Here is an 8,815-nt window from a genome sequence, read left to right as displayed (position 1 = left end):
GTGTTCAAGAAGATAAGTTTGCAGTGTCAACAGCAGTGTGGAGTTTGGGAGTCTAACACTTACCAGCTCAATATGTGTAGCTGTAAGAAGGTACAACATGATAGAACAGTGGATACTGCATGGTGGTGAGCTATGCTTTTGGCAAGATGATCTGGTCTACATTAAAATGAAATGTAACCCTTACCACCTGACCAATTACAAAATTCACAATCATCATTACCAATAACTTCTGTATGTGAGTTACAATCACCTTAACAATAATGTAACAGGGGAAAATAGATGATTAGTGTGTGTTGGTTTATTGGTATGTACTGTTTGTTTACATTTGTACTGAGTTGCCATTTGTGTAACAGGGGTACTGCATGGAATTGCACTCATCACAGCTAAATAAATAGAAATTTATTAATTACACAATGTTTCTATCACTTAAACTGATGTGTTGTAATTGATTTCAAATTTTGGCACAAGGCCAGCAATTTCAGAGGAGAAGAAAGTCAATTACATTGACTCCAGTGCTCAACTGATATATATTTTATCAATACCAAAAGGATGAAAGGCAAAGTTGACCTTAGTGTATTTGAACTTGGAATGTAATGATGGACAAAATGCCACTATACATTTTGCCCGGTGTGCAAATGATTCTGCTAGTTCACCACCTTTCAATGCACTGTAATTAAACACAATTTCCAGCTACAAAAGTAACCTGTCATTCACAAAAGTAGCTGTCATTCACAAAAGTAGCTGTCATTCACAAGTGAAGAAGGCCTGTCACTAACTGTTTTAGGTGCCCTTGTAGTCATGAAAAAATATAGACACACTCTTCCAGCCCTCACACTCCTCCAGTGGAACATCAAAGATGTGACAGCTAGTGAGAAGGCTACACCAGTTGTTGGTTGGGTCTCATTTTCAGTTGAATAGAGTGGAGTAACATCAAACAAAGTGTCTTTCTCAAGAATACAATGCCCCACTCAGTTCAGGAATCAAACCAATGAGCATGAGCTGAATACCTCAACTATTAGACCATGAGCTTTCAATTCAGCATCATACAGTCAAGCTGTGTAGTATACCTTTACATGAAATAATTTAGTTGCTTCAAATATAGTTATTTAATACCACTAGATATTTTTTTTGTCACTCAGCAAATTCTGTTAATCTATTCATGCCAACTGATTGGCAAATTCATTTGATGTGGATGTAAGATAATTCCAATAACATCAGTCACTTGAAAATCAGGAATGAGAAACTCTGAGTGACACATGCAGACTCAGTTTTCAGTAAATATTGCAGGCATGGCTGTGTAATTAAGAAGTTTGCCCTACAACAATGTACTTTTGGATACAACCCTACTGTGTAGCATCTTGTGTAAGTATTTACAATGATTTTGTGCCCATGTTTGCATGTTAGTATAACCAGAATGTAATGATTTATGCAACAAATAAATGAGATGAGAGTAAGAAAAATATTTGCAATGACAGTCCTTTATTTTATCGTTACAGTGTAAGATACATCTTCTTTGAGTTGCTGTACACAGATTATTTGCAGTTCTGAAATCCAATCTAGAAATACTTAAGTTCATCTGTAAGTGACTACTAGAAGGTGGATGGAAGAAGGAAAGAGAAAGAGTAATTGAATTTAGGCAAGTAGAAAGGGTGAAAGTTGTGTAGTCATGTGGAAACAAACCATATGTGAAGTGCTCCTTTTGGCCAGTGGCCAAGTCAAGAGGTAGAAATGAATTCAGAAAGTGCTTTTTACATGTCACCAGCATGAGAGCCAGTCAGTGGGTACTGGCATCGGCTATGCTCAGATGGTGCTTTTTATGTGCCACAGGCATCGGCCATGATTGTAATCTCACTTTAGCTGCTGGGTCTTCTCAATCACAGCATATCTCCAAAGGTTTCTGTCTCCGGTCATTGGCTCTGCGAGGTCCAATGTTTGAAGGTCATGCTTCACCACCCCATCCCATGCCTTCCTAGGTCTGTCTATTCCAAAGGTTCCTTCTGTAGTTAGGGAGTGGCACTTCCTCACACAGCTGTTCTTATCCATACATAACACATGACCGTACCAGCGCAGTCATCTCTCTTGCACACCACATTTAATGCTTCTTATGCCCAACTTTTCTCTCAGGACACTTACACTCTGTTGTGCATGCACACTGACATTACACATCCAGCGAATCATACGAGCTTCATTTCTTTCAAGCTTATGCATGTCCTCAGCAGTCATGGCCCATGTTTCACTGCTGCGTAGCATGGCAGTTCATACACATGCATCATAGAGTCTACCTTTCATCCTGTGTGAGAGGCCCTTAGTTGCTAGCAGAGGTAGGAGCTCCCAGAACTTTGCCCAGGCTATTCTTATTCTAGCCACTACACTCTCAGAGCAAACACTCCCACTACAAACTTGGTTGCCTAGGTAGCGGAAGCTATTAACTACTTCTAGCTTTTCCCCCTAGCATGTGATGGAATCTTTTTACTGTACATCTTCAGTGTTTATTGCCTCTGTGCACCTGCACACACAAAAACTATCTTCCTATGTGTCCATAGCTTGCGCTAAGTACATCGTATGGAGTTTCCACCCATGACTTTTCTACAGATCGAGCAGGGCCATCTATCTGAAGGGGTTTGTAATTTGACAGCCTTCCTACTTACTAAGACTTTGGTTTTTGCCAGGTTAACACTAAGGCCCTTCGATTCTAGACCTTGCTTCCACACCCTAAACTTCATCTCTAGTTCTGGCAGTGACTCAGCTATTAGAGCAAGGTCATCAGCATAGAGGAGCTCCCAGGGGCAACCTGTCTTGAATTCCTCTGTTATTGCCTGGAGGACTATAATGAATAAGAGGGGGCTGAGGACTGACCCTTGTGAACCCCAACTTCTACCCAGAACTCTTCACTATACTCATTGCCAACTTTCTACCCAAAATTCTTCACTATACTTGTTGCCAACCTTCACCTTACTGACAGTATCCCTGTTTGGCAAAAACATGACCAATAGAATAAGTGCTAAATTTTAAAAAAGTAATTAATAAGGTTGACTTCATCTACTCCAAGATGGTGCCCCAGCATGGCTGAAGTTCAATGAATAAAAGAATAGCCACAAAAAAACCATGCCAAAGCAAACATTGAATGTTGATGCAGACCTTGGACACATCACTTTCTGTGAAATTGTCCAACCCATGCCAGCATGAAAGATGATAATCATGACACATGCACACACACACATGCATGCACTGTGATCAAAGCAGATGGATGTTAAGCAAGTCCCCTAACCACACAGTATTCTCTGTGTAGGTGAGAATACCAACTAAATATAAAATAACTGCATCAAACAAATGAGAAAATCACAAACATTTTTTTTAGTTGCCATTTTATTTTACAGTGGTTAGTTACAATTTATCGTTGATATTAGTCATTAATTACAGTGTCTATCTATCATCATCATCATGTCTATATCTCTGACATTAAAATGAATCTTTTTCAGTAAAACCAATTCATAAAAGGATTTATCTACATTGGTTAATTAAGAAGTAAGTATTAGAAGCAATATAGATTTTCAGTTACTACATTTGTTAAAGTAACTTGATTAAAGCTAAAACATTGAAGTTCCTAAACGGTAGATTAATTGTTGATGATGGTAGACTCACATAGTCTGAGAAAGACGGTTCTGCAATTTCTTGCTGAACAAATGATTTGTTTATAGTGATCAAATATTTGTGTTCATTCCCACCATTGAACAGATAGATGCACGGTGTATCACATGTCAGATGTTGAAGTGATTGCAGAGCAATGTGAGATGAAGTGTTTTGCTCAAGAATGCAACTTACTGCTCAGTTCAGGAATTGAAACCATGATCTTGTGACCATGAGTGTAATACCCTAACCACTAGGCCATGCACCCTCACAGATTAATTATTGCACATCTAATTTATATTCTTTGATTTTCTCATTAAATAATATGATTAATTTACCAAACTATATTTTGTGAGGGAGTGTTTGATATTGAACCAAAAAGATGAGAATGAGGCTTGCTTGCTTTCAGGGAAACAATTAGATTTGATTGTATCTGATGTGATTCAAAACTGGAAGCTAAAGTGAACAGTTGTCTCTCATATACTTATGTTGAGTCAGCCAGACATTTAAAATTACTTTAATAATGGTCGATGCTGATGCTGGTGTTGTGTAACTGGCACCCATGTCAGGGCCACATGAAAAGCACCTTTCAAGCATTGGGCCTCACGGAGACAATGTGGCCAATGCCGGTGGAATGTAAAAAACACCTTTCAAGCATTGGGCCTTACTGAGGCAATGACAAATGACTGACATCTTTGGCATTATGCTGTGCTTGAGAAGTCCTATGAAGCCAAGTGGAATCGTAGTCATGGCAGATACTGGTATCATACAACTGACACCCATGCTGGTGGTATGTAAAAAGCACCCATTATGTTCTTGGATTGGTTGGCATTAGGAAGGGCATCCAGCCATAGAAACCATGCCAAATCAGATTGGAGTCTGATGTAGCCCCTCAGCTTACCAGTCCTGGTCAAACCAGCCAACCCATGCCAGCATGGACAATGGGCATTAATAATGATGATGCTGATGATGAATGAAGAAAACAAAAACATCAGATTATTAATTTTGGCAGGGGACAACTCCAAACTTTCATTTATTATAGCTTAAATGTGAACATGTCACGGAGCAGGGGTGAGTGTGATATTTGGTGGATATGGGCATAATTTCAAGCATGTTTCAACCTTATTAGACTCTCTTGGTGAAGTATATTAATTAGCAGGACTTGCTAACTTACTAGACCTAAGATGGCAGAGATATGTGGTCAATTGAGGGTGAATAAGCACTGATAGAGGCTTTCCACTCAGTTACATGTAGTGTTTCATTATCTTTCAAACTCCATACACAGTTAGCCAACTTAGTAGCTTTGCTTTTGTCCTTATGTTGGAAGGGTGGAGGCGCAATGGCCCAGTGGTTAGGGCAGTGGACTCGCGGTCATAAGATCGCGGTTTCGATTCCCAAACCGGGCGTTGTGAGTGTTTATTGAGCGAAAACACCTAAAGCTCCACAAGGCTCCGGCAGGGGATGGTGGTGAACCCTGCTGTACTCTTTCACCACAACTTTCTCTCACTCTTTCTTTCTGTTTCTGTTGTGCCTGTAATTCAAAGGGTCAGCCTTGTCACACTGTGTCACGCTGAATATCTCTGAGAACTACGTTAAGGGTACATGTGTCTGTGGAGTGCTCAGCCACTTGCACGTTAATTTCATGAGCAGGCTGTTCCGTTGATCGGATCAACTGGAACCCTCGATGTCGTAAGCGACGGAGTGCCAACAACAAACATATGTTGGAAGGAGGCCAAATGATTGGCATAGCAATTTTTGAATTCTCCTTCATATAATCCAATATGTCTTCTTATCTGTTGTATTATTATTTAGGGTTAGGGCGGCAAGCTGGTAGAATCGTTAGCACGCCGGGTGAAATGCTTACTGGTATTTCATCTGCCACAACGTTCTGAGTTCAAATTCTGCCAAGGTTGACTTTATCTTTCATCCTTTTGGGGTCGATGAAATAAGTTCCAGTTATGCACAGGGGTTAATGAAATCAACTAGCCCCTTTTGCCAAAAAGTTTTCAAGGCCTTGTGCCTAGAATAGAAATAATTATTATTTAGGGTTGTAGTAACTTCTACCTCATACATGATAGATTTAATCATACATCATTGATCAAGCGGACAAGATTTTGAGTCACGACAGTTGTAACTGGATTTAGGCTCTTGGTATTGCAAGTGTATGTATAAATATATTTTGAAGAATTAAAAAATTCTGCCTATTCCTGATTAATTTGTTGATATCTTCCAGCCTTGTAATTTAAGGTTACAGGAGGATAACTCTTTTACCTTTTTACTTTTTACATTTTAGTTTTTGTGTTTTTGTTTTCTTTTTTTCATTTTCCATTTTTTACAAAGCCCCCTCGCCCCCATATCACACCACAGTGTGATATGGTGAGCTTTGAGGAGGCTAGGGATAGATGAGTGGCTGGTGAAAGCTGTGCAGGCTATGTACAGAGACACTGTCAGTAAGGTGAGAGTTAACCATGAGTACAACGAAAAATTTGGGGTACAGGCTCAATCCTCAGTCCCCTCCTTTTCATCATTGCCCTCTAGGCCATAATAGAGGAATTCAAGATAGGCAGCCCCCTGGGAACTACTATATGGTGATGATCTTGTCCTCATAGCAGATTCTGTGTCAGAGCTAGAAGAGAAATTCCAGGTGTGGAAGCAAAAGCTGGAATCTAACAGCCTTAAGGTTAATTTAGCAAAGATCTTAGTATGCAAGAAAACAGACAGGCTCCTACCCTCTTCAGGTAGGTGGCCCTATTCGATTTGTAGGAAAGGTGTAGGCAGGAACTCCATATGGTATACCCAAGAAGTGCAGTAGAAAGCTATCTAAGGAGGTAATGTTCATTTGTGGAAGATGCACAGGATCCATAAAAAGTATAGAGACTTAGTAAATTGATTCTCTCAAATGCCCCAGTAGCTCATTAGAGATAGTAGATAATTTCTACAACCTAGGGGACCAAATTAGCAGTGAAGGAGGATGCACGAAGAGTGTGATAGCTAGAATAAGGAAAGGATGGAGGAAATTCAGAGAACTTTTATGTGTTAGTTACGAAAGGTTTCTCCAAGTGAAAGGAATATTACATGATGCATGTATATGGACAGAAATTCTATATGGTAGTGAGACGTGGGCCTTAAATCATCATCATCATCGTTTAACGTCTGCTTTCCATGCTAGCATGGGTTGGACGATTTGACTGAGGACTGGTGAAACCGGATGGCAACACCAGGCTCCAATCTAATTTGGCAGAGTTTCTACAGCTGGATGCCCTTCCTAACGCCAACCACTCAGAGAGTGTAGTGGGTGCTTTTACGTGCCACCAGCATGAAGGCCAGTCAGGCGGTACTGGCAACGGCCATGCTCAAAATGGTGTCTTTTATGTGTGAGGATATATGAAGGCTTGACAGGAATGGGGTTAGTATGCAAATGTTCATGTTCGACAGAATCCTAGTGTATTGACAGAGTAGTTAGGCATAAAAAGAATTAGATGCAGTGTGTAAGAGAGAAGATTGCACTGGTTTGATCAAATGATGTGCATGGATGCTGACAGCCCCATAAAGATGTGCTGATCTAAAGTAGATGGGACATGTGGAAGTGGGAGACCCAAGAAGACATATGAAGAAGTAGTGAAGAATGACCTCAGGACACTGAACCTTTCAGGCAAGATGACAAAGAATTGGGATGCCTGATGCCTTGCTGTACTCAAGAAGATCTGTGCGCTACTACAGAAGTGTTAAGTTAAGCCTGGTCCCCCTGGTGGAGAGGATTGACCTGCAAGAGTCTTGTGCTGGTGTCACATGGCGGTGCTGGTGCTACATGGTGGTACTATATTAAAGTTCTTGTGCAGTATCATGTAAGAGTGCCCTTGTGGTGCCACATAAAAGCACCCATGCAGTGCCATATAAAAGTACACATGCAGTGCCATATAAAAGCACCCAGCACACTCTTTAAAGTGGATGGTGTTAGGAAGGGCATCCAGCTGTAGCAACCATGCCAAATCAGACTGGAGCCTGGTGCAGCTCTCTAGCTTGCTAGTTCTGGTCAAGTCATCCAACCCATGCCAGCATGGACAACAGACATTAAATGATGATGATGATGATGATATACACATACAAACACACACTCACATATAGATATATAGATATAATGAATATATCAGTACATATGTGTGTGTCTGTGTATGTATGTGTGTAAGCGTACATTAACCATTAAGCAAAATAAGCATGTGCTTAGAGCTTTAAGGGAAATGGCGGGCGACCATAGAAATGGTAAATGCTTAATGGCACAAAGAAAATCACATTAAATTTGCTAAAATAATATTCGAAGTGGTACAAAGGACTAGAAATTTCAAAGTGTCTGTGTTATCATAGGTCGTTGAAGTGTGTGATATACTATATCTTTATTTACAATGTTTTCATTCGTAAGTTATAACAAATATTATTGCTTCTTAATTAAAAGCTATAATGATAATCTTGTTACTTATAACTTAATTATAAGTATTTATCACTAAGCATAACTCTTAGTTTAGGCTGCGTAAATGTTATGATGTATACATACCAAGACGCTGAACGTGCGGTCATACGTACATGTATGTTGAAGATATAGATATTTTTTTTACTGTTACACATAAAAATACAGTTTCATTAATATACAGAAATAAATTGAACAAGTTGAAAGAAACGAGAAGTAAAAGGAATTAAGTTTCTACATTAATTTATTATATACATTTTTTTGACATTTATATAACATTTAGAAACAAGTCATTTCGTTGTAGAGAATTACGACTTAAATTTTATATTAACTAATTTTTCATTCTAGCCATAAGGTTTCACAACAATTCAATATTGTCAGATTTGAGTATTGAACATGGCATATATATATTAGCTGATATTCAAAAGAGTGAGTGTCGTGGATTTGAGTGGCTGTCCAACGATCACTGGAGAGTTTGCCGAAAATCATAGTTTTTATAACTACTCATACACGAATCATAGAACCGTAACCCCGTGAAAGATTTCTTCAACGAAGTTCATAATTCGTATATGGGTAGTAATTTTTAACCAATGAGAAATCAATAATTTCTCATGTTTGGGCAAACGAACTTACGTTCTCTCTCCGCCTCTTATGAGTTTGCTACATTAGCCCTTCACTATAAAAATTCTCAATTTTGTGATAAAAAAAAATTACAATTCATGTATA

Source organism: Octopus bimaculoides, chromosome 5, assembly GCF_001194135.2.
Source record: "Octopus bimaculoides isolate UCB-OBI-ISO-001 chromosome 5, ASM119413v2, whole genome shotgun sequence".
In the NCBI taxonomy this organism is placed as follows: domain Eukaryota; kingdom Metazoa; phylum Mollusca; class Cephalopoda; order Octopoda; family Octopodidae; genus Octopus; species Octopus bimaculoides.
The sequence above is the reverse complement of the archived record's forward strand: the minus strand, read 5'-3'. Positions refer to the sequence as shown.